Source organism: Lonchura striata, chromosome 1 (assembly GCF_050655825.1).
Source record: "Lonchura striata isolate lonStrDom1 chromosome 1, ASM5065582v1, whole genome shotgun sequence".
In the NCBI taxonomy this organism is placed as follows: domain Eukaryota; kingdom Metazoa; phylum Chordata; class Aves; order Passeriformes; family Estrildidae; genus Lonchura; species Lonchura striata.
In genome coordinates this window covers 101,151,218-101,178,153 of record NC_140703.1, presented here as the reverse complement: position 1 = coordinate 101,178,153, position 26,936 = coordinate 101,151,218, and the positions used below count along the sequence as shown (strand labels likewise).

The 26,936-nt window shown below is 38.8% G+C and overlaps 3 long non-coding RNA genes across 3 annotated transcripts in view; 1 reads left to right on the top strand and 2 right to left on the bottom strand.

The window, feature by feature from the left end:
* LOC146768797 (uncharacterized) overlaps window positions 1-22,306 on the bottom strand; it is a 38,354-nt gene extending 16,048 nt beyond the window's left edge. Inside the window, exons 1-3 of the long non-coding RNA XR_014956695.1 lie at window positions 18,543-22,306; window positions 6,345-17,457; window positions 5,176-5,215 (exon numbers count right to left, since the gene is read on the bottom strand). This is a non-coding gene — a long non-coding RNA (uncharacterized LOC146768797). The remainder of the gene's footprint in view (window positions 1-5,175; window positions 5,216-6,344; window positions 17,458-18,542) is intronic.
* Window positions 1-26,936, bottom strand: part of LOC146768795 (uncharacterized) — a 182,867-nt gene that overhangs the window by 93,950 nt on the left and 61,981 nt on the right. The gene's annotated exons all lie outside the window — the stretch shown is intronic.
* On the top strand, window positions 458-26,819 carry LOC146768796 (uncharacterized). The gene is made up of 3 exons (XR_014956701.1): window positions 458-2,175; window positions 22,270-22,442; window positions 26,284-26,819. It is a non-coding gene; the product is annotated as an uncharacterized LOC146768796 (long non-coding RNA).

Below are 26,936 nucleotides of genomic sequence, written 5' to 3'. Positions count from 1 at the left end.
ACAAACATAAACAGGATAAGCACAGGAGCTGAAAAAAACAACAGGTGAAAGACAGCAAGAAGAGCTTCTACAGGTACATAAACAAAAAAGAAAATGAGGGAATATGTGTGCCTGCTTCCAAATGGGACAACAGCCCCATTTGTTGTCATCAACAAAAGACACAGAAAAGCCTGAGGTTCTCGATGTTTTTCTTGCCTCAGTCTTTCCTAGCAACACTGGCCTTTAGGAATGAATCCCAGGCTCCTGAAACCAGTGAAAAAGTCTGAAGCAAAGAAAAGTTACCCTTGCTAGAGGAAAATCAAGTTCAGGAACTCTTGAAATACCCATGCCAATGGCATCTGATGAATACGCCCAGGAGTGGCAAGAGAGCTGCTCAGTGTCACTGCAAGGCCATGATCTGTTATTTTTGAAAGGTGGCCATGCCACCTCTGTCCTTGGTGGTTTTAAACACTCAACAGGACAATGCCCTGAGCAATGCAGTCTGACACTAGAGGTAGCCCTGCTTTGACACAGAGACCTTCCAAACCCTCTTCCCATCTGGGTGGCCCTGTGGTAAGTAGTAGCATCTCATGGTCTCTGGCTCCACTGGTTTCATGGGATGTCATTCACACTGATGCCATGTTTTTCTCTGCCTGTTTACTGTAACATTTCCACACACAAAAATCCTACAATCTAATTTCATTTGTACTGTCTGATACTTTCTCTAATGTAGTCATTCCTGTATGATTTGTGCACTGTTAGCACTGTCCTTCTGAAATTATGCCTTCTACTTACTTTCTAAGATGTCTACAAAGCAATTTTTAATCCAAGCATCCTATTTCACCCATTTTAACTTTCAGACTTACAGTCCAAGTTTGTCATCTCAAAAAAAAAAAAAAAAAAGAAAAAAGGGGCATGCTTGCATGCTTTGGCTTTAAAAGTTAGTATGTGTATTTCAGAAGTGTCAAAATACCTCACAAATGTGCATGGGAGTTGCTGACTGTGCTACTGAGAGCTAATTTTTCAGGCACTTAACAATGTACTTTATGCATTTATGTTTGGCAGAACAGAAAGAATTCACACAAAAATTGAACACAGTTTTTTTCACATTATTTTGCAGACAAAACCACTCTTTGGGCTAAGCTGTAAACTTGGCAGAGTATGGGAAAAAAGGAGATGGTTTTTATAAATATATGACTCAAAACTAGCTCCCATAAGAAAAGTTTATAAGATTTTAGGAAGCTTGGTAGGCTTTTTAGCTTTAAAAATGGATATGCAGGATGGCCTTCCCCAAAACAGGTTTACTCATCTACGAATTATAAGATTAATACATAGTCAAGAAATTTAAATATTTTATAGAGGAAAAAAGTTACTTTCTTTCATCTTGAAAACATATGCACAGCTGTAGCTATTGTTTATATTTTAATATGTATTTCTACAATATGTGTTTTTTACAATGGTACTCATTCATCTAGAAGTGGATTTTCCTAGAATAAACATAATACTATGAAAAAAATTTACAAAAAAAAGGAAAAAAATCATTTCATGGAAACATAATGGTAGCTCAATACACAGAGAGTACTTGCAGGTAAAATTTGAGTGCATGGTCTCCAGGAAAATGTAGTTATAAGATTGATCAATATAGTAGTCCAATAAATAATCAAACCACATGTTCCTTTCTGCAGCTGGCATAAATTAAATGTAATTTTTTTGACCAGGACTTTTTGTTATTGTTGCATTAATTTCTTATACCATACTATTGTGTTGCCTGACAAATTAATTCCAGGCTGCTGTGGAATTTTTGTCTTTGCTTATTTGTTCTCGCACACTGAATGCAGACTCACAGGAGCTAATGAGGTAATTTGTAAACCTGTCAGCAACAGACATGAGAATTAATCTAGTGGTGGTCTGGTGAAAGGGGAGAAGAGGATTACAGGTACATGGTTCTCAGCCAACATGCATCCACAGGAAGCCTGAAATAACACCTGAATTCCCTCTTCCCTAAATCCCACTTGAACGTTCCACATTTGCACTGCGCTATTTCCTTCTCTGTGCCTCCTTGCCAGCAGTGCTATGCAGGGTATAAACTCTGCAGCAGATGTGATATTCCATCTCTGCACTCCTATTCGTTGCACGAATGTCTGCTTGGGGCCCCCCTGAAGGAGACTTCTCAAGGATGAAATTGTGCCAAAACCCGTAAGGGCTGTTTATTGCCTTATTACTTCTATTCTATATGAATTTTAGCAACAATAGCATGTTTTTGAGAATGTACTAAGTGACAGAGCGGGACTCCATTGCTAATGCCATGTGTATTTTATTTTCTTCAGAGGAACTGAGGAGAGCAGTCCCTCATGCAACTGCATATTTGTTAGTTTTATTCTGCAAAGAAGTGAGAGGAATTGTCTATATCTGCTGCTATGCTTTGCTTTTCATGGGGGAGCAAGAAGTCTTACTGGCTTTACTGTTGCTCTATTTTTCCTACTCACATTCTAAGGAGAGACATCCAGGGAGAAGGCTATGAAAATGTGTGGGAAGAGAAACACTATTAAAGGCAAGAGAAGTGGTTTTATAATAACCCAGGAGGAAAGTTTTCCAATGGGAAAACAAACTTTGGAGGAGAAACTACTAAATGGAAATTAAATTATCGGGATGCTTGTGTAATTATTGTCCTACCTATATTATAAATTTCCAGTTACATCCTGAATTTTTATGGATAAGACCAATCTATTTTGTTGTTCTATTACTTGGCAAGCTGTATGACTATCTGGTTACACAGTTCCACACTATTGCTGATCTCCACTGGTTATCAGTGCCAAGATGAGCAGAGGGTCCTTGAGAAAGCAATAACCTTCAGCCTTGCCATGGCCACACAGAAGTGAATTCTGTTTGACTTTTTCTTGACACAGATGCTCAAATTCTTTGTGTGTCATGATAAGACCACCATATCTTCCACAACAAGCTCACCAGAGAGATAAGACTTCAGGAATTTTTACGGGTTTCACTGACACTCATACACTATATTGAGCTGATTGTTTATTGACAGATCTCAGAAGAGTGTTCAAACACCACATTCCATGCCATATTCTTATGTTCTCAGTCCCTTGAATGCTGCCATAATAATAAGTATGAAAAAAACTATTAATCAATAATGATAAACTTCATATCTGGCCTGTACTTCAGAGATGAGAAAGATGAAGAGTTGATTCTTGCCCTGTAAGTAATAAGTACATGAGTCATGACCAAGATCATGAGTTGGTCAAGAAATAATCTTGTCAAGAAAACCAAATGTGCTATCACAGGACAAGGTTTTGGAGGTAAAAAGGGAAGGAGTGGTTAACATATAAATTAACTTTAGTATGGTTTTAAGGGCAGAACCCATAGAAAAGTGGCAAAACCTTTCAGAAGCAAAGCAAACATGATCTTCAAGGAAGAACATAAACCCAGGTTTCTTGGCAGTAAGAGGAGAATGCTGAAGGCATATGAGGAGGCATATGAGAAAAATGCAAAAGTACATCAAAAGCTGGTCCAAAGAAGAACAAAATAAACTGTTTCCCAAATCTGTAATCAGTAAGACAAGATGCAGCTTAAGCTGATGCATGGAAGAGTTTGTGCAGACATGAGGAAAAATGAGAAAAGCAAGTTAAATTAAACATTGGGGTGTACTATTGGATGCATAAAGACTATCTCCATTATTGGAGACTTTCAAGAACTGATTAGACAAACAAGAGTCAAGAATAATACATCTTGATACTGCCTTCCAAAGGGTAGATAGGGTAGATGTTCTCTTAAGGCACCTACTGACCTTTCAATTTTATAATATATATATATTTGGTTTTAGGTACTGAAAATATCTGAATCCATTTTAGTAGAATATGCTCTTCTTTAATAGTACTGAGCAGATGAAAAATGTCCTAGAATGTTTTCAATTATTTAATTAAAGCTGCATTCCTTCATATTGTTACTTCTGCTTTTTTTAATCACCTTATTTTTTTTCCAAGGGTTAGGTTGTTTGTAAATAAAACCTCATTTTCCAGTAATCGGTCAAGGGTTTAGAAAACATTTAGTATAAAATTCTGAGAGGAAAATTATCAGCTTCATGTAGGAATTGCAGAAACCTGAGTGGAGCTTTGTGTCTGTTTCAGAGAGCTTAGAAGCTCTATTTTTCAACCTAAAGAAGACATGAAAGGGCAGTAGGAATAAAAGTTATCACCCTAGCATCCTGTTAATTAGCTGCCACCTTGTTTTAAAGACAAGGTTTCGTTCAGCTCTTTTACCTGACCTATTCATTATCTCTCTCCTGAGCTTGTAAAACAGTAGAATAATGATTTCATTTATATGATGATGTTAACTGTCCAGAAGGAGAAAGTCTGAGATCAATTAATTTCCCAAAAGTCACCCATTACATACTTAGCAATGTCTTAAACTCTGGGATTCATCTGGGTCATATGTAATATTCATATTCTGCTTTGCTGTTTGGAGTCTGTATCAGGCAATGTTTGCATGATCTGTACATAAAATTTTGTGTTTCATGTATCACCATTCTACAAACATTTTAAACATGTGCAACTATGACAGAATAATATATTTAAATATTCATTAAACAAATGTTTCACTTTCCTTTTTAATACCTTTTTAAAGTCTGTTGCATGGCAGATTGTCAGTAAAAATTTTTGAAGACAGGGCTCCTAGACCTGATTTTGCAGAGGTTTACACAAACATGTGGGCACACTGGAAGACAATACATGTCTCTTTGGAGATTTAATGAGACTTTGAACCAAGGAGGAGGTATAACACACATGAATTGGATTATGAGTAACAAAGCACACATTAATAAAAAAGCTGAGAGCTTTATTAATAGCAATTTATTAATAGCTTTATTAATAGCAATTAATTCAAAGGAGTTTAAGCAAGCACTGTGGCAAAGCCTACTTCCAGGTGATCCTTAAATAGAAGGCACTGGACAGGTCACTGTCGTTGTCCTGTGAAAAATTTTGCCAAACTCTTTTACTGCAGCCCTTCTTTTCAGCTTGCCTCATTCCCTTGGATCTCGGTTCCCTCAGGCAGAGCAAAGCTCCCCATTATCTGCAGTGCACGGGCCTGAATGCTGATACTGGTGGCTATGGCTTAAACAGAGCTCATCCATCATATGAGAGAGGATAAAGCTGGGAAGAAGCTTAAAGTTTGTGGTTATGTTACCTGATTATAAGAAGAGCATTTGGATGAAGGTCAGCAATATCTACAAAAGAAAAAGATAAAGGCAGGAAACAAAATACACTGGATTTGAGGAAGCAAGCCATCATACAAAGTGATTAAAAGGAATGAGAATTTACTGATATAAAAGGATATTGTGCATGATATATCTGCAACTAATTTCAGTATAGTCAGTAAAATAAATTGTGATAAAAACATTCTCATGAGTTTGAAACAAATTTAGACCTTAGCAATCATACAGTGAGAGGCAAATAATATCAAAACATGATGTAAAATATTATTTATAAAACCTAACTAGAAAGAGATAACATGCCATGCTAAAAATCTGTTTATCTTTGTAAGAAAAGACAACAATAGTAATATTAAAACCTTATATGTAGAAAAAAAAAATACCCTGAACATTGCCTAAGACCTGATGCATTCACATGAGAAAACCCATTTTAATACATGATAATATTTCTGTGAGTAAATCCCTTTATATCAGCTTTAAAGTGGCAGAATTTTGGGGAGTATTTTCTCTGGGGTCTCTAACCCCTCCTATTTTGTTTCTTCTGCTCAGCTCTGCCAGCATTAGCAGCAACAGGAACCTCAGCTGATGTGCTGTGATATGACCTGTCCACACTTTCTGTGCTCTTCTATTGCAAGAGGAGCTGCTGAGCTGTGGCATTTCCAGAGTGGAAACCATCAGGAAAGCTCCACTGGGTGCAGTCATTCCTACCTACCTGCCAGAGTCTTGGGGAGTGCCTCTGACATTCTTCTGCACACCAAACTCTGTTGCCAGACTTGGATCTGGGAGCCAGGTATCCCAGTATGCACAGAGCAGTTACTCAGGACACTTTCCTCTGATTTCCATGTGAAATATGTTCAAGGAGCTCACATCTCTGCCAGTGCTTGGGAGCTGTCATTCTGTGTATGTCACACGCATCCAACCATTCTCAGGGTGTGAGAGACCTCATCTGATATCCTCATGCTGCCATGTGGATTTTTTATTATTGTGTACCTCGATTGGCACTGTTTTCCCACCTGCTCAACGCCTTTGTGAGGAAAGGTATGAAAGTGGGGCAGAATGACTTTCCTTCTCACAGGAACTCTCAATGATTATCTGAGACTGACAGTAAGGGATATAAGTTATATTTAATAGAAGACATACTTACTTGTGGCCATGGCCCGGGCGGTGGCAGGGCCCAGCTGGCACAGCTGCCTGAGGCCACGGGCCGCCCCAGGAGCGGCACCTCAGGGAGAATCCTCTGCCCCGATGGTGCTGCTGCTGCTCGTGGGTGCAGCTCGGGTGCCCTCTGTGTGGGTGCAGGAACAAATGCCACAGAAATCAATGATTACAGCAACTTAAATAGGGGGTGGGCGGACAGGGGTGCAAACCTGTCTCGTCCAATGGAGATAAACCAGAGAGGGATGCAACAACCTATGATAGCATAACAGGAGTGGGCACAAGGTCAGGGGACAAATAGAAAAGCTAAACTGGAGTGATTGATACAGAACTTACTGGAGGAAACTGGGAGTGGTCATAGGATTGATAACCAAAAGGGTATAAGCACACTCAGATTGATGGAACCAAATAAGGAGGAAACAGGGAGAGGTGAGAAGTCTGACATATAACTGGGAAACCAAGTGGCAGGAATTTTTGGGGTAAACTACTTGGATCAAACCAAATGTAAGGGGACAAATGGGGGAGCATAAAGGCTAACTAACACTGATAAAACCAACTGACTAAATCAAACCCCACTGCAACACTTATTAGAAAAAGGCTTTTCACCCAGAGAATGGTTGGGCACTGGAACAGGCTCCCTAGAAAGGTGCTCACAGCACTAAGCCTGACTGAGGTCAAGGAGAGTTTGGACAATGCTCTCAGGCACATGGTGTGATTCCTGGGGTGTCCTGTGCAGGGTTAGGAGTTGGACTCGATCCCAATGGCTGCCTTCCAACTTGGCAGATTCTGTGATTCCAAGGAATGACCATTGAAACAATGCACCCTGGCAGCACCATATTTACAGGTACAATGAATAATGTAGACAGAGGAATTTAAGGGATGGGTAACTGTATCTCTCTTTTCTTATATTTTGGTTTATTTTCTCAGTGCTGCCTTTTTAGCCATCCTTTTTCTATTGGCTGCTATCACAAATATTACTGTTCACATCCTGTGTACCTGTGTGATGTAAATTGCAATGATGTTTAAATTACTGCCCAAATACATTTATGAGAAACCAAAACAGAAAGCAGATTCTTCACTTTCTCATATCAGAAGATCACATCAGATTATTAGAGGCAAAAAAAAAAAAAAATAGCTGAAGAGATATTTCCCAGCATTAGCTTTCACTGGCATAACACCAGTGAAAATCATCAAAAATCAGCAATCCAGAGAGGAAAACTCTTGGCAAGAGAAAATAAATTCACTTGTGGTGACAAAAGCCTCTCTGTTACACTGGGAAAGGAGATGTAGGAAGTATTCTGCAATTTTACACTGGGGTGAGACCAGTCCAGCACTGAGGATCCACATGTCCCAAGTCTATTCCTGCACAATAGAGAAGCAATAAGGGAGAATGTGCTGATTGAGGCCAAAATGTTCCAAGGGGACACAGAGAAATAGAAATATTAAACTGAAATATTTTCCATGTTAACATGTAGATTACTATTTGAGGGACAGACTATCTACTCTAGATTAGACAAGGGTACTTCTCTCTCACTTTTCACTTTCTTATCAACTCTCAAAGCAGAACTGCAAGCTTCTGCTCCCTTTGCAATATATTTTAGCCCAGAGATATGAATCACAGTGTGATTGTAGACAAAGTACTGCCATGGTATGGAAAGTTCCTTTCAGAAACAACTGAGACCAGACTCTCCAAAGGCCAGTTGTGTCCTTCGACTCCATCACTCTTTCCCCACAGCATTGCATAGCAGAGCTGGCTATGAGCAGGCAGCAAATACTCTCCAGCTTTAGCTTCGTAGAGGTTGAGTGACAATATAATTCCTACTGAGCAGGTGATGTTTCTGTCTCCCTCTCATTGCTCACACAGAGCATGGAGCAGAGAGAGTGGCAGAAAAAAAGCTAGCCAACACCTCCCATGAAGCTCATTATTTACTTGTTTAATGCATGCAACTTGTTTGCAGCTGTGTAGAGCATCACATCCACACCTGGAGGCAAATCACTCAATGCCCTTTCATTTTTTCCTAGTATTGTCTCTTTTAGTACTCTTGTTCCACTTTTTTGTATTTTAAGAACTCTTGCCCCACCTGCTTTTTCTAGAGAATGGAGGAAATGGTGATGAACAGAGTTCACTTACAGTGTTTGGTAGAGATTTATGATCCTTCTTCTCATTTCTGCCATAATTCTCTGTGAGTAAAATCAATGATACTTTCTCTCTTGGCAGAAGAATCTCACATGTGATATATGGAAATTATTGTCTCAGTGTATGTGATCTGAACTCTAACAATTTCATTTCCTTCTCCTTGCCTCTCTGTTTCCAAGCTAACTTCTCCTTAACTGGTTGGTACTGTTCAGTTGCAGTCAAAGCAACTCTTCTCACATTGTATTTAACTTTGAAGGTCAATGCTCCCTATTCCACCACCCATCTTCCATTTCACATCTGTAAGGGCTTCTCTATATGCTTTTCCAGTCAGTCCAGAAAAAGGAATCACTTCACCCTACAAATCTTATGAGGATGGCATGTTGGCTTTAATACAAAGTTACTGGGTAAAATTTGTTTTCCATCTTCACACATGACAATTAGAATTGTGTTTTAAAAAAGGAATAGTAAGTAAAAAAGTAGCTACAATTCAATAACATGAGACAAGATAGAAATATATGGAAAACCTATAGTTAATATCCTTGGAACAATAACATAACAGCATTGTAGTGACAGAGATTTCTGATTTTAGGGAAGTTATGATTAAGCTTTATTTTAGTTCAACTAAAACAGTATTGCAGACTTGAGGAAAGTGTGTGGTGGAACTGAGGTCCTCCTCCTCCTCAATGTACTTAGTGCCTTGTACACACTTACTTAGGTAAAGTATCCCAGGGATCAGTGCTAAGGGAAATATTGGCTAACATCTTCATTAGTTATCTAGATGTTTTGAGAGCGTGCACCCTTCACAAGTTTGCAGATGATACAAAACTGGGACAAGGTCGTTACTCTAACAGTCAGGTATGCTGCCATTCAGAGGGATCTGGACAGGGAATTGGACTGTGAGGAATGTCATGACATTCAACAAGGGGAAATGCAAAGGTTTGCACCTGGTGAGGAATAATCCCAGGCATCAGAAGGATCTGGGCATCCTCAGCATCACTGAGATGACCATGATCCAGAGATGTGCCTTTGTGACCAAAGACAGTCAGCAGCCTCCTGGGCTGCATTAGACACAGCATAGGCAGCCGGCTGAGGAGAGGGACTCTCCAGCACTGGTGGTTCCAGCAATTGCAATGCTGGGTCAGCTCTGGGCTCCTCAGGGGTACTGGCATGAGTCCAGCAAAGGCCAAGAAAGTGATGAAGGGGCTGGAAAATCTGAGAAGATATTCAGAGACCTGGGACTTCTTAGACTCAAGAGGAAAATTTTAGGGGAAACTCACCAATGTGTAGATTGCCTGGTAGAAGAGAGTGCCAGATTCTGTTCAGTGATGCCCAGTAACAGGACAAAAGGCAATGGGCACAAATTGAATACACATGAAATTGCACCTGAACACAAGAAAACACTTCTTTTACTAAGAAGTTGACCAAACACAAGAATAGGTTGTCCAAAGGAGTAACTCTACCTTTGAGATATTCAAAACCCAACTGGATGCATGTTGCATGTTGCTGTAGCTAGCTTTACTTGAGGAAGGGTCATACAGGAAATCTCCAGAGGTAACAATTTACCCTCAGTGATTATGTGCCTTTTCATCTGAATTCTTCTGAAATTTCATATTTTTTGTACCTTATCAAGGAAAAGTAATGGAAGTTCCCACACCACCTTACTAATCACAAAATTTCTCCCCCAGATAGGATATAAGGATCTAATACTGAGTTTAATTTTTCAAGGCTGCTACCTTGTAAGCCATTAAACATCTTTGTTTTGTATGAAAGGCAACATTAATTCAATCTGGAGTTTACTTCAAGGAGTCTACTTTCTTAAGTAAATCACTACATCAGAGATTACACTCTCTGTCTAAAGGTTATGATGCTTTACCTGAATGGCATGAGATCTGACTCTGGGAGTTCTGGACACTTCATGCTCCCAAGTGACAGCTCTGCAGCAGGACCATGTGATTCTCCTGTGCTCTAGCCCACATTCTTCAGGAGATGTCCTTCTTCAGGAGATTTCCCTCATGGTCTGTTTGAATTTGCCTTGGACTCAGCTGATGGCAGTAGGTCCCACCTGCTGTTGAGTCTACATGTTCTACCTTCACTACCATTATATTGATACCCAAAGCTTTCATGATATTTATCAAAAAAGGGAAGCAGAAGGGTGATAATGAAGAATTTTAGTATAGAAGTGTTCTGCAGAAAATTAAATAATTTCTGTTACCCAAAGTAAACACAAAAACATAAACAAATACAAAAGGCAGCACAAATTATCTTCACTCTACCAACAAGCTAAGTGTAAGTAGGGATGTGTTTTTTAATTCTTTCACATTTTTCTGTAGGGCTTAATGTCCCTCAGATTAAACAGGTGTGGGTTTTTTTTAGCTATGAGATCTGGAGTAGTTGCTATCAGCATGTGAGGAAAAATACAAAGCACTCTGATCTGAAATAATTGAAAACTGTCTACCTGACTGTACAGGAAATGAGAAAAGCATCAACTTTGAAAAATAATTTTATGATACCCTGGAAAATAAGATGCATGTGTTATTGCTGCTTTATGAAGTACTAGGTAAAATAATCTCTTTTGCATAACCTGTACTAATTTCATGTTGTTTGTTCACACTTCACCTTCAGTGCTGATCTACTGTCATCCACAAAGTCTACTGAAATCATTACCATTACATTAATGCTAAGATTTGAAAGCTCGTCTCATCCAGAAGGTTTAATTGGACAAAATACTGTGCTGTTTATCTCCACCTTTAATCTCTAAATTCAATTCCATGGGAGAAAAGCAAATTTCAGAGAACAGAAGGCAGCAGAGCAGGGCACCCTGGCAGTGTTCCAGCATGGGCATTTGAGGACTGTGGTTGTGCTAGGTGCCTGCAAAGCCACTTACACTCTCCCTATAATCTGTGAATCTTTCTTTGACTTCAGCAACTCAGTTTTAGATAGAATACTCACTCTCTTAACTACTGTTAAAAGCAATTCAGACAATTAAAATAGCTGGGAACAAAGATTTAGTACCATTTGAACTCATGGAAAACAGAATTGCTTCATAAGTCCTCTGTAGCAAGACATGGTCACTCCAACACCTGCTCTAAGTTATCAAATCAGTGATCTATATTTGCTGCCACTTTTCCTGCCTGAAAAGTTTACAGCGACAGAATGACCAGCTAAGGCTCTAGATGAGCCTTTAAGAAATTAGTTTAGGATTTACTGCAATATGAGTAAGTTATAAAGCAAACTAGTATTATTATAAAGGCACTAGTATTTGGATTCAAAATGCATGAAACCACTGCTTTTTCTGCTGATCCTACTCACTTTTTTGTCTGTCTTTCCCACTTCCACCACAGAGCTCACCAAAAGTCACTAGAGATTGGCAGGTCTCTCCTTGCTTATGTGGCCAACTTCCTACATGAAATCAGTTACTTAACTGCCCTCTCTATAAAAAGATATGTTGGGGAGCAGAGGAAAATGCTTTGTTTTAACAGAACACTAAAAATATGGGGTTCAATTCACCTTTGTGATTTGATAATTTTTACCACACACATCATTAATAAATCCTTCATGCAAATTTTCCTCAAATAGTATTTTACTGCTATTATTTATTTTCTTCCCCATGTTTAAATTAAATTGCTGCAAATTTATATGTTCAAAGCTGAAGAAAATGCACAGAGAGGACTTCTGAATTTGCCATTGGGTCTCAGGAAATAGAGTCTGGTTCCATGGCAATAGAAATGCAGGACCCTGGGTTATGAGCAAGCCTCTCTGTGAGGTGAGTATTGACAGAAGGACTCTGCCTCTCAGACAAAGCTATTATATCAAATCCCAATATCTTCACTTTTCAAGGCAAGGGAGATTAAGAGCTGACATTTCAAGACCAAGTCAGAGAACCTACTGATTAAACACTAATCCAAAATGTCCTTTCTCCGTCATAGTCAAGGAGGAGAGTGAGCTATATTAAAAGGACAGTATAATTCTGTTGATTGATTTGCAGAGCTGCTGCATATTTCTCAAGGTTATGACATATGAGTTTGCAGTGAAACATGGAAGTCTAATTTTGGTATGTTCCAACATGAGAACAGAAAATACTACATATTCTGTTCTAGTGATAGCTAGTTAGCTTTGTATGTGTAGATCACTTATGTTGTCACAAATTTTATTCTTGAAATATATCACCCAATCACAGATGTGCTTAAGGAAACCTTGAAGAGAGAATTTGAACCATTGTTAGTCTGATTAGGCTAGTAATTTATTTTCTTAGGGTTGGATGCCGTTTTCCTTTGATGTAAGAGTATCTTCTGACAGATGACTTGGTACACCTAATTCATTCACCATAATTCAGCTCTGAAGTTATTATGGTCAGCACTCAAATAACAGAAACCCAAGGATTAATCAATCTGGGCAAACAGTAAAATTTTTATAACCAGATGCTAAGATGACTCTTTGACTGCACATTCACATATTTGTCAATTTTACGAGAGGATTACAGGCTCATTGCAAAACAGGCACTACTTCAGTGCAGAGTTGTCTCCTGCATTGCATTTTAGCAAAATGCTTGACCAGAATCCTGCATTGTTTGAGGACCTCAAAGATAACAATTACTATAAAACTAAGCAGACCAGTTCAAGATATTTGAAACTGTCCTTTGCAGAAAATCTTATGGAGTATAATTCCCTTACAGAATACTCTTTTCTGTGATTTTACTCAAATCATTACACTTATATTATACTAAGAAAAAATGGTCTTTTCTGATCTCAGCTTAAAACAGAAACCATGGCAATACTTGAATGTTTGAAATATTACCCCTGAAGATTATGTCCATGATTTCTTGCTCTTATTGCATCTCTACTGAAGGAGTGATTGCCCAAAGAGCAGTGATTTGAGCTCCCTCCTTGTCATTAGAGTATTTACATCCAGATCACCTACCTTTCTGTTGGGTGTGTCAAGAACAGGGCTTTGAGAATGGCAGGGAAGGAGTGTAGAAGTACACATGAACACCCCATTCCTCCTTTCATGTTCCTGTTTGGTGTTGGAGATCAGTCAGCTACAGAAGCTGAGCTGGGTAGTGCTGCCAACCTTTTGGCCCTAATACAGTGAAAGCCAAGGGAGAGAGAAACTCAAGGCAAGAACAGAAGTGAAGACATCATGTCTGGTCACTCTGATGAGAAGAGAGATAACAAAGACATTCCTAGTGAAGGAGCTTAACAGAGACATTACTAGCATAAGAAGGATTATCAAGAAATGTGTGTTTCTAAAAGACACCAAGGCAAAAGGGGCCAAGTGAAAAATGTTGTACTTACATAATAACCTATAAATGCTATCAAAACTAAGTAATAAACTAGCTTTGCTTTACTAGCATAAGTAAAGTCCATGTCAGTCAATCCTCACAGTTTGGAACATTTTTTTTTTTTATCTTATACAAACAAATTCAGAATTCATCAGTGTAGCAAGTGAGAAACATGGGCACACAAATAATATACACACATTATATAGCACATCAGTTGCATGTCTCTGTGTTTACTTTTACTGCAAACAATTAATAAATAAATGACTGAAAAAAAATTTCAGATTAAGAATTGAAGCCACATTCAAGTCCCTTACAGGCAAAGTCCCTCCTCACAAGGCTTCACAGCTTCTCTCTTGTGAATCTTGCTGGTGAGTGTAAAGCAACCACACTGAATGGCTCACAACTGGATCTGCCTGGGGTAGTGCAGCAATGAGATCATTTCTTGTAAATTTTTTTGGCTTTTTGGAGCTGAATTTTATTTCTCTACTCCAATGATACAAAGGTACATTGAATTTCTGTCTGCTGGAAAATGCTCCAATTAGTACATCCAACAGCTTTGCCTTAAAATTGTGTGGAAGTGTGATGTGTATCAAAGACGTATGTAAAGGGCTTCTGAGCATGAGAGAGGAGCCCCAGACCCACTTGGCCCAAGAAGAGGAGATAAGGAGAGATAACTGGGGGCCTCAACTGGCATCAGGTCCCTTTGTGTGAAAAAGCAAGACCCTAGATCCCCCACAGACATCTATATAGGGACACCTAAAGTATGGAGATTAATTAAATATTTGTAGATGGAATCTCATTGGTTCAGAAATATGATTTAGTCTTCATTGTATCTTTTTAAAATGCTTTCATAAGAACAGGATATAAATTTTATAAAAATATTATTTGGTTAAAACATGCCACCTCCACATGACAGTACAGAGCCCAATTCTCTGTTACCAAATTCTTCTAGCCTTTGTGGTGAAAAAGAGAAACTGAAACCAATGCTATCCCAATTACATCCTTCTGCTTCTTGCAAAATGTGATTGATTAAACTATACTGGTGTCAACTCCCTGAGGGCTAAATAGCTCTGCTTGCAAAAATCTCTTTAAGCTGCTGCTGCCTTACCCTCTCATTCCCACCTGTGCCTGAGGTAATTTATACTGGCCCAACTAATGGTTGCACTGACTTAAGAAGGGTCACAAAGTGCTGCAAAAATTAGAAACTGAAAGGATCGTGTCTCAAATGATTCTTACTAAAGACTTTTTTCATGCAGATCTCTTCCCCAGATCTCTTCTTACTGAAATGAAGATGCAAATGAAACTACCCCTGTTCCCTTGAACTCCTCTCACATCTCAGCTGGTTTGGAAAGGGTGACACCTGTTACTTTGCTTCTACACCACCATGGGATTTCACCCCCAAAGTCTCCCATTTGAGCAGTAACCAAATATAATCTCTGTTTCAACTATGTGATGCTATGAGAGATCACAGTCTGACAGAGGGTCTCTGGCTTGAGAAAAAAGGCTAGATACGGTGAAGTTTTTCTTCTTACTCACATCTGTCACTTTTATCTCAATCTGTGAGTGAATGTCTTGCTTTCACCAACTGTAAACTTCAAGATTTCAGCTTTTGCTTTGCAAGACCTTCAACTGAAGCCACAGATAAGGTGCAACATAGACATGCTGATTATCATCTCTTCCCCCAGACAACAGTGGAGGTATTGACAGTGCAGAAAATGTTCCTTTTTTTTTTTTTTTTTTTGGCCTCTTTACATTTCAAAAAGTGGGAACTTTTCATATCAAACACTTCCTGAAAAGGCAATCTGGTTTTGAAGAGAGCAAAGCCCTACCCCTGTGCTATCCAGTGCTATGAGATCAACCAAAGATAAGCAGGCATTCTGCAGTTCAGAGTGAGTTGTGTTGGTTCATCCCATACAGAGGGGGCTTTAAATTGCTTTCTTAAAGAGCCTTCCAGCATGAGGGAAGGCAAAGATAAGAGATACATAACATGAATGCATTATATGTTCTTAAGTGAAAAAAAAAAAAAAAAAAAAAAAAAAAAAAAAAATCCAACAGTCAGGCACATGCTTTGCCTATTAAGAGCATCTCTTAAAGAGCTGCTTTTTTAGGGCTCAGCCAAGGGCCCTTTGCAATAGCTGTACTATTCCTGGGTGCTGACTAAACAGAGCTGGAATTTATAACTATGCTAAATTTTTAATATTTAGAGGTTAACAGACAGGATATAAAAGAACTTTAGAAGCAGAAAGAGTCCTTTGTGTCTCCTTCAGTCTTTATTTTGTCTGCTTCTCAGCCCCATGCTGTAAATAGGTGGTCTGAGAGAATTTCAGTAGTTAACTGGGCAATGGCTGTGAGTGAATAGATGGATTCAGATTTTGTGCAGATCTGCAGTGGTATCTGGGTTTCACCATTTTCATTGGCCACAGAGAAGCAAAGAAGGGCCATGTCTGAGCAATACTTTTAGGGGAGATAACATTTCCCACACAAGCACTAAAAGCAACCACTTCAGTCTTCTCCCTTTCTCTACATGTAAAGCCTTTTTTAATCAATTCATTTGATTAAACAGAAGGAGAGTGCAAACTCATCAAATATATCTGCAATATATGAGGGTGCAGCTCTCCTAACTTATGAGAAATTGCATCTTTCTCCAGTGAAGATAGATTTGGCTTCAGGTTTGCCCAGAATACATTTTCCTTTATAATTTTATTCCATTTAATCAGAGTAGTGGGTTGAGTGGTACAGAAGAAACATTAAAACATTCTCAAAAATGTAGAGAAGATGGTAGTAAGTGTGCCAAAGTGATTATGTTTTCTCTTGTCCTCCAAATGTGGTATTTGCCATCCTCCCTCCCAGAATGATTATGGAGTGGTCATAGCTGCAAACAGTTAAAGTAGACTGTAAACACAGGTCAGAAAGGACACCTGAATATTAAGACTGATCATCTCTAGCAGTAATGCTTGATTTTATAGCTTTCTATACCTTTGTCTGCAAAGTATTTATTAACGGAGAGCCCCCACCCCCCCCCACCCCCCCCCATCCGAGGAGTTACACTTTCTGCATCAGAAATTATCCACTTTGGATGCATATCCATTGTTTTTAGTCTAAAGCATTTGCAACTTCCTCTCCTCCAATAAAAATGGCATCTTTGAACCCAGTAATAATCTGTATTGAATTCCTTATCTTTTTAAAGTTGTATTTTTCACAGAAAGGGCAAGAGGAGAAATATGACATACTGCTAATTTTCTCTTGAGCCATGTCTGTAATGTACTCCGTGGGATCCTGTTACTTTAGGCAGCCACTCACGATTGAGGGATTGCAGCATGTCACCTTTAATTGGCATATCATAAAATAGTTTTTAAAGGATTGAACATTAAGGGATTTAAATCTCTTTAATGCTCCTGGATAGCAATCTCTCAAGGTTCATACTGAGGCCAGACCCTCATAATAAATAGAAAGAAGGCAAAAAAGCAATAACACAAATTAATGACATGGATTGTAGAAAAAGTTTTGAAACAGTTGAAATAAGATCTCTGTGAGTTCTGAGGTTCCAAATAAGCCACAGCAGTAAGTGGGTGGAAGGAGAAGGAATTTCTACTCTTCCACCACGCTGAGTTAAAGTCATTTACTGCACTCCAAGGAAAAGATCTTCTATATTTCAGTACAGGCAGATCCAGATGTGTGAAATCAAACCTACACAAAGGAAGAACCCAATCCAACAATCAAATTTACATAGACTGAGGTACAGCAATATGAAAACCCTGAAACTGCAGTAACGAGGATACTCCTGAGGAAATGAGAGTATCACCATCAGAGATGGTAATACGTAAGATCTCTAAGGCACTCAGGTACACAATGCAATGTGAGATAGCTAGGAAGATATCATAGCTGTCTTTTCCTAAATATCCATAATAACCATGTCATTTCTAGAGATCTGTAGGTATCTAAGAAATGTACATAGAGATAGGTATTAGAAAAAGTGGTCATTTTAACTAACTCTATAATTTCCCTGGCAAATTCTTTGCAAGGTAAAATCAAGACCCAAGATTTTTATCTACCTGAGTTTGCTCAATATTCAATTATTTGAAAGATTATGTAGGCATTGTGTGTCATTAATGAACAGTTTCAAAAAATTAAAAGCTCTGTCAAAAATTGCATCCATAAACTTAACAACACATATTTGGACTTCAGTGCACTAGGTATGGTAGGAGAAAGATGCTTTTGATAGCACACTTCTTCTGTCACCACAGAGTCAGTCAAATAGACTCTTATCAGAATAAATTTTTGTTTGTATCTAAAATAAACTACTATTATACAAATCTGGTTTTATGCTATTAAATCCTAGCACAGTTGATAATGGTGGTGGTTTTGTTTTGTTTTTAATTGAGATTTACTTTAAGAGTGTTTTGGTAGGTTTTAATATCTGACCTAAGTATATTTTCATTAGTTTGCAGCCATTACTGTTATGCAAAGTACTTGAGTGCATGTATTTGTAAGTACCCTTGTAAATTTGCATAATACATAAGTACCAAAAATTTTCCATAATAAATTATAGTCCTTGGAGCAGCAAATTCATTCTTGATTATATAAAGCATTTTTCCTCATTCTATCTGAATTATTCCAGTGACTTAACAACCTCTTTCTGCCTATGTTAAAAGGATAAACAAGTATGTCACTTGTAATTACTATAATCTTTCTGTCCAAAATCTCAGTCACAGCTGATTGAAGTTTTAGAAACTTCAAATGCAAAAAAATGCCTCCAATTTCATATTACTTACCCATAAAATGTAATTGCCAAGTTGCTCTCAACATCCTACAGCTAAAGAAATTGACAGTGCTTCCTTTTCACAGGCCCTTCCCCAATTCCAAAAGACAATGTTCATAGAATCACAAAGGAAGTCCTTCTTTTAGGTATTAAATCATTTAAGTGACCCCTTTCCTCAGACCAGGTTTGCATTTAGCAGGTTTCTGGGTGCAGCACCTGGTGTTTATCCAGACCAAGCCCACAGCTGAGAGTGATAAAAGTCAAGGACTCTGACTAATGGTCTGTAGTGACCAAATCAAGGTTGAATCAACCCTTCCAGAATCAATATTTTAAAGTTAGGCTCAACCTACACCAAAGCCAAACTGGGAACTTTTGTCCTGTCCTTCATAAGAATTCATAGAATAAATGATAACATAAATGATTTAGCTGCATACTTTAAGGAAAAAAAAAGTTTCCCCCAGTAATCTGAGCATGTACTCAGTTCACAGCTGAAAATTATTATTCCTTAATCAAAATTAATAGAAACAAAAGACCTTTGAAGGCAACTTGTATACAGATACAAAATTGTATAGATACAAAATTGAAGGACCTTGATCTTTTAAAAGAAAGCTTGAAGGACTGGAAGCACTTTAAAAACAGCCTTGTGAAAGTTTTGAAAATGCCTCAAACAACAAAAAATTCATGACTGCCTGATCAGATATAATCAATGTAGCAAGAAACTCATCAGCCAAGTATGAAGAGGAAGTTGCACCATCTGTACACCAAGGCTAGGAAAAAATGGGAACTACATATAAAAAAATGTAATTTGATAATTGCAGAGAGAAAATCAGGGGGAAATGGCAGGATTAAAGCATACAGAGGATTGAATGTAGCTGACTGTACCAAGCAATAAAATTAGAAACAAATAGGTGACTTTGGGGAGGTGAGTTTTATTAGCACAAGATTGGGATGGCTGAAAGTAAAGAGAAAAGAATCATCTTACTTGAAGCAAAAAATTTGGTATTCTCTCTAATGTTTCCCTATACAGCCATTGTCAAGCTGCCTTTGACCAACCCTAAAACCATTCTTCCTTTCTGTTCAGCCTTATAAGAGATCAAATACACACAGCTCAGCATAAGATTTCAAGGAAAAACTTATTACCAAGGTACAACAAAGGATCTGAAGAAAAGGACAAGGAAAAAATACCTACCAGATGAGAAGCCATAAACAAATTGTAAGGGCAGATGATGCCTAGGGCTTTTGGTATGCTTCAGAGCAGGGAATATTTGTATTTTTGTTCAGCATCTGCCATGATGATTGTCTCTATGGTAAAAATACTACTGTGTACATTAAGGATATCTGATTTTCACTGGGGGAAAATCTATTTACTTATTGAATTAGTTGCAAAAGTAGCATTTCAGAAGTCCCAAATCCATTCACTCACAACGTCTAAGGGTGTACATCTATACTTGGGAGAGACTGAGATACAAAAGCATCTTAAATGGATCCTGCCTTCCAGGAAGATATGTCAGCTTGACTCAAAAAGTCACCCTGGGACTCTCATAAAAACAGGTGTACACATCTCAGTGGAAAATTCCCTAACAGTAAGTCTGACATAAAAGTTATCTTAGAATGTACCTTTCCTATGCTGGGCTAAAATGATCAGCCTGGATCACTGCTCTGTGCATCTGTCCCAGCTCTCAATTTGACATTGCCATGTTTTAACTGCTTTCACAGAGGCATCTCCTGTGAGGCTTTGCTAAGGCCTCCAAAGTTGGGTGTGCACCAGCTTGTTGCAGAAGAGCAGCTGTTGAGGAAAAAAGCCCAGGACATAAGTAGGGGAACAAGGATATTTAGCAGAAATGCCTCAAAATAACATACATGCATGGTTAACAAGATTTACAAAGCTTCCCCAAAAAACAGATACTTGCTTGCATGAGCTCCGCAGCTGTTCTGTCCTGACTGAAGACCCCTGTACATGGAGGAGACAGCAATCCCCAGAGCAGTTAACCTGAGCAGTCAGGCCCTGCTGTGCTGTGAAATGCTGTTCTGCAAGCCCAGCCTGGCCTTTGGGCAGTGCTGTGCCACACAAAGGTCTTGGATGCAGGATAAACTCAGCCAGTTTGCTCTACAGAGGAGCCTGCAGGCACTCTCACTTGGTACCAGGGATTAGGCCATCAGCCTCACCCCATCTTTCTCTGAAAGTATAGCAAGAAATCCCTAAGTCTGACAGTAGAAATTATGACTAGAGCCATTTTCTTGTAAGAAAATTCTATAATAGCTGAAATTATCAAAATGGATCAACCTCTTCCACAGACAAGGTCTGCACTTCATGGATCAGAGGCCCCTTCAACTGCACAAACCAGTCTCTGGCACCTAAAAGGATGTAAGATTATCAATACTACTTTATCCTCCAGTGTTAGTGCTAATAAATGATGCCTTATGGAGTCTGAGTGCCTTTCTTACAAGGATCATAATGGACCACCACCTCCAGGACAGGAAGACTTTTTATTTCTCAAAATGAATAAGACAACCACATCCTTTTTAAAGGACACAGAACAGATAAGCTCTGCCCTTGCCAGCTGCAACCTATACTTAAGAACAGCAATGCGTGAGAGACTTCACATGGATTATTAAGTCAGGGTTCCTCTTTTGTATAATCAGCTCTCTAAAACTTAGTCATATCACCTTAAGCCAAAGATTAAATTCCCTATATATTGAGCAAAGAGGCGATTCAATATGGATGGATAGCAATCTATCCCCTTTTTAAGACAGGTATCCAGAAAAGGCAAAATTAGGCTTCCTCTACAGATGCACTTAGTGTGTCCATAGCAGCCAAGCCTGATCTTCAGCCAGCTTAAATTTATATCTAGCTGTTATGAGTTCAAAGTTAAATGTATTACAAGTTGGAGTCAGAGGAGTCTTTGTACTGACAGAGGAGTTAGAACATGTTGGAAGCAAAATGTTTGCAACATATTAAAGACAAGAAAACTATAGCCATCTGGGTTTTTTTATTAAAAAAAAATCTGATAATACATTTGTCCACCTGGGACCAGGGAGGAAAGGAAGGTCCTGAGCACAGACCTTTGGAAGCTTTATGGACACAGTCACTTGGCTTGAGGAATTTGATGATAAATTCAAGCAAAGCTACCTGAAGGGTTAGGTGTATGTGTGGGTGGGTAGGTGCGTGTGGGTGGGTAGATATATTTCTATACACACACATAAGCATGTGATGGGGCTGGACAAAAAGAAAGGTATTTTTAACCATTTCTGTAATATAATATGTATGTTTAAAATGCTTTGGTTCCATAATTTAGTAACTGAGTTACCTCTCAATAATTTTCTGCTATTTGACATACTCCAAATATAAAGTTATACGCACAAAAACAAACAAACAAACAAACAAACAAAAAAAATAGCAAAAAAAAAAAAACTGATTGTTTCAATCTCCTATTTCAATTAACTGTTGAATCTAAGAATTCAAGAGGAAATAGTTGGATTAAGACTCTGTATTCTCCTAACTTTAAGTGCTTCTATAACTTACCATCTTAGATCAGAATTTCTTAGTGATCTTTGAATGACATCCATCCTTGCTTCTTTTCTTCTGTACTTCCTTCTTGGTTTCAAAGAAATAAATGATAGAAATGTGATAATAAGTGGTCAATTCTTTGCCTGGATATCTCTGTTTTGGCTGGTTTACTGTAGGGCTTATCTTTGTTACAAAATTCTGGAATTCACTAGGCTTTTTCTTCTTGCCCTAGATACTTCTCCCTTACAGGAAATTGAAAAATCCCAGCTCCATCTGCCATGGAAATGGAAACAACAACTTCAGGAATATATGTAAGCATGCCAGTCACATTGCCTGGCCACTTCCCAGGCTACTGGGTACTGTTCAACTTGAACTTGGAGCTACTGCATCCCTGACAGGCTGAAGGTGAGCTGAGCCCAGAATACCTGCTGGAAACCCAGACTGTCACCTCTTCAACCAGACCAGGTCTTGTCTACTTATCACATGTGAACAAGAATTGGGTGAGACAGTCTCTTCCCCTAAAGAATATTTCAGAACTCAATCTAAACGTGCCTCTCCATTAATGCTTCCAAGTACAGTTGAGTACAGAGGAAGAGTGGACTTGAGAAAATCTCATTTAAGGATTAATCAAGGATTAGTTGATGATATAGGTATGATAAGAATTTCCCTGCACCTCCTCCTCCCTTTAGGTTTCTGCAGTCTAGAAGTGTATGCAATCTTAAACCTGAGATATAGAATAAAAGTAAGAAAATTTCACTGTGGGGATTAAAGCAATGGATTTTGTTGAGATTTTTATTAAAGCAACACTACATTTACCACACACTAATTCTCTGGAACCCAAGTATACTCAGCAAACTAGCACTTGAACCCTCCTCTGTACTCCCAGGACAACCTTCATGGACAGCCAGAATCAGAAAGAAAGAGCTAACACCCCAGAAGGAAAAAGAGAAATATGGTGAAAGTACTGGGTTTTAGTTAGGAGATTAGGAAAAAATAATATAAGATAGGACAAAGAATTGGAAAAAAGTATAGCTAGACTTATGACCTTCCCCAAAATACTGACAGTCAAGTAAAAAAAGCAATCACAGAGACTTGCAGACCAGAAAATCCCAGGATCATGTTCACTCAAGGAGGCAGGTTTTTAATTGATCACCTACATTCATAACACAGTTGAATGTATTGTAGAAAAAAAAAAAAAATTGTACCCAGCTCCTCCAGCAACAGCCAGCCAAGGGGCACAAGAGGTGTTGGATGTCCTTAACTCAGCCTTTCAGGAGCTGTGTCAGAGGCTGTTCTGGGTCCCTGATCCCCCACTCCAGCCACTGAGGACCTCAAGGCTGCCCAGTGCCTCTCTCCTGGCTCTAGGACTGTACCTTGTGCATGCTCAAGATGCTCTGTCATACAGAGCTCACCAGCACAGCCCAGGTGCCCAAGGTACCCTGCTTGCAGAGCTACTGCCAGGGGGACAGAAACTTCTCCTTGTGCTGACCCTCTTGCACCTCCCAGCCCCTGGTTTGGACATATTCTCCTCGCAACCAAATACATCCATGATCCAACTAGATCTCACCATCTACAATGCCATTTGCATTTCTTTTAGTGTTTAGACACACTTTATACTCACATTTGGGGGAAAAAAAATAATATTCAAGGTCAAAATTTTCTCAAATAGAAAGAGCTCATCCCTCCCTGCTGCAGTCCCAAAAGACACACAACTCATTTTTCTATTTTGTCTGCTCCATTCCATTTTGTCAGTTCAACAGACTCTTGAACTGTTTGCAGCCTGTAAAACCTATTTTGTTGCTATGGTGACCAGCTCTTCAAAATATCACTACCAGATCAAAAAAAAAACCAAAACAAAACAAACAACAACAACAACAATTTAAAAGAAAAAAAAAAACAAAAAAAACACAAAAGCCAACACATCTGAGGTCTGATGATTCTGCTATGATTTTGCCCAATTTCACAAGAAAATTGTTCTATATTTAGGACCTTGAGAGAAAACTGGTGGTTCAAGATGAGCAAAATGCTGAAAAGATATTTCTTCTGTGCCTTGAAGCTTTAATCTGGGGCACTGTTTTAAATCACTCCAACAAACTGATCAGAACACAATTCCCTGAAAAGCACAGAAACTTCAGAAGCACATGACACTCAAAATTTACATTTGTAGCAGACTTAGTTCAAATTTCTACCTAAACGTAACACTAATATTCAGACCATCAGATAGTCTACAATTGGTTAACATTAGCATTGTGAAAGATTTTGACAGAGATATGTAAAATTTTACAAGATTTGCCTACCTTGTCAATATTAATCAAATTGTTTGGCATTATTGGACTAAAGACTGTATTCATTACAGACATTAAACTATCCCATGGAAAGCCCTATATGCACAGATGTAAGATTATCTGAGTGCTTTCATTTCTCACCAGCTCTTGCTTAACATGTATTTCAGGAAGCCCACAGAAGATGATGACTCTGTGAGATGGAAGCCAAAATCTATACCTTCAAATGGAAAATATCTCCATAGTTATTTCAAACCACATAATTTACTCTAGTTGAAACTTTGGCCCTGAGAGCATTAGCCCAGCAATTTGAATACAAACAACTGGGTTTTTCTCTGAATACAGAAGTGAATTATGACATCAAGTTAATTAAAAGTTATAGATTTTTTTTAAATGTCAGTTATTAGATTCTCACAGATAAGCTTTGTTCCTCTGATTCAAAGCTTTCACATGCTTTGAATCAGAGGAACAAGGGTATTCTGTGCCTCAAAGGACAATAACAGTATACACCATTGAGTGACATCAAATATGGTGTGTTGTTGAAACTAGTTTGAGACATGCAAGTAATCATAAGTACCATTTTCTTTTATATCCAGCACTAATAATAAGACAAAGCATTAGCTACCAAATGGGTTTATTATGTTTCTAATGAATAAGCAGTTTAATCAGATGATCAGGTGATCAGACCCAGCTAGTAAGAAATCTGATCCTCTTCTATGACAAGGTGACCCACTTAGTGGATGAAAGAAAGTCTGTAGATGTTGCCTATCTGGAATTTAGTAAAGCCTTTGACACAGTTTCCCACAGCATTCTCAAGGAGAAACTGCCTTCCAGTGGCATGGACAGGTGTGCTCTTGCCTGAATAAAACCCTGGCAGGACAGCCGGGGCCCGAGAGAGGTGTGAACGGAGGTACACCCAGTCAGTGGCCAGTCACAAGTGGTGTTCTCCAGGGCTCAGTGTTAGATACAGTCACGATTAAAATCTTTAGCAATTATCTGGGTGAGGGGATTAAGACACCTCTCCCATTTTGCAGACACGAGGTTATGGGGGAACACTGATCTGCTGAAGAGTAGGAATGCTCTACAGGGGGATTTGGGCAGCCTGGATCAATGGGCCAGGTCCTGCACTTGGGTTACAACAACACCAAGGCAACACTTCAGGCACGGGAAAGAGTGGCTGGAGAGCTGCTCAGCAAAAAATGACCTGAGGGTCCTGGTTGACAACTGGCTGAACATGAACTGGTGTGTGACCATGTGACTAAGAAGGCCACTGGCATCCTGCCCTGGATCAGCAATAGTGTGGCCAGCAGAACCAGGGCAGTGACTGTCCTCCTGTGCCAGCACTGGTTAGATAACAACTCAAATTCTGGGCTCAGTTCTGGGCCACTCACTACAAGAAAGACATTGAGGTGCTGGAGTGAGTCCAGAGAAGGGCAATGGAGCTGGTGAAGGATCTGGAGCACAAGTCTGATGTGGAGTGGCTGAGGGAACTGGAAGTGTTTAGTCTGTGGAGAAAAGGAGGCTCAGAGTGAGACCTTAGCACTGTCTACAACTCCCTGAAAGGAAGTTATAGCCAGATGATGGTTGGTTTCAGGTAACAAGTGACAGAACAGGAGAAAACTACCTCAAGGTGTACCAGGAGAAGTTCAGATTGGATATTAGGAAAAATGTTTTCACTGAAAGGGTAATCAAGAACAGGCTGACCAGGGCAGTGGTTGAGTCACCATTCCTGGAGGTATTTAGAAGAAGGGTAGATGTTGCACTGAGAACATAGTTTAGTTGTGGACTTGGCAGTTAGTGCTACGTTAGTAGGTAGAATCTAAGAGGTTTTTTAGAATCCAAAGGATTCTATGGTTCTGATTTCAAATCATCAGCTTGGAAGTCTGCTTCACTCAACAACTATTTTCAACACACATTGAAAATAAAAAGGTGGCAATGAAGATAAATGTGTTATTTTTCCACAGATGAAACATCAAAGAGAAGCTGTCTTACGTGGTGAATAATAAAGCCTTTCAGAAGAATGAGATAGAAAAATACATATCTTCCTCCAGTACTTTCATGCATGGGTGAAAATGGACATAAGCTTGTCAGCCTTGATTGTAACGTCTTAAGAAAACACAGGTGCCTAGATGAGATTTCCATGGAGTATAAAGTAAATAAAAAGAGGAAGAATCAATAAAGAGAGATAAAGCCACGGTTTATCCAATATGATCACTGCGAGCTCATAGGCTATTTTATCCCCTCACAATTACTTGATTGTGTGCAAATGTTTTCACATTATTGATTTTGAAATGAAAAGCTAGATGGACGTTTAGTTGGACCTAAACACTTATTTACAAGGCATTACTATTTATTTGTACACCACTTTCAAATTTAGTGTTAAAATTAAGATTGGAATAGAGTATTTATGGCTTTATTAACATTCTAATTCTAAAGGAACAATCAGATCCTTGTTGTAACACCTTGACTCCGTATCCCTATGGAGTCCCTAGATGTAAAATGGAGATATATCTCCATTTTACATCTAGAGACCTTCTAATTCTTCAGAAGATTGGCAAAACCAAATGAAAGCAAATAATTGGCAATGGTTTAGTTTCCAAATTGCATTCAAAACCTG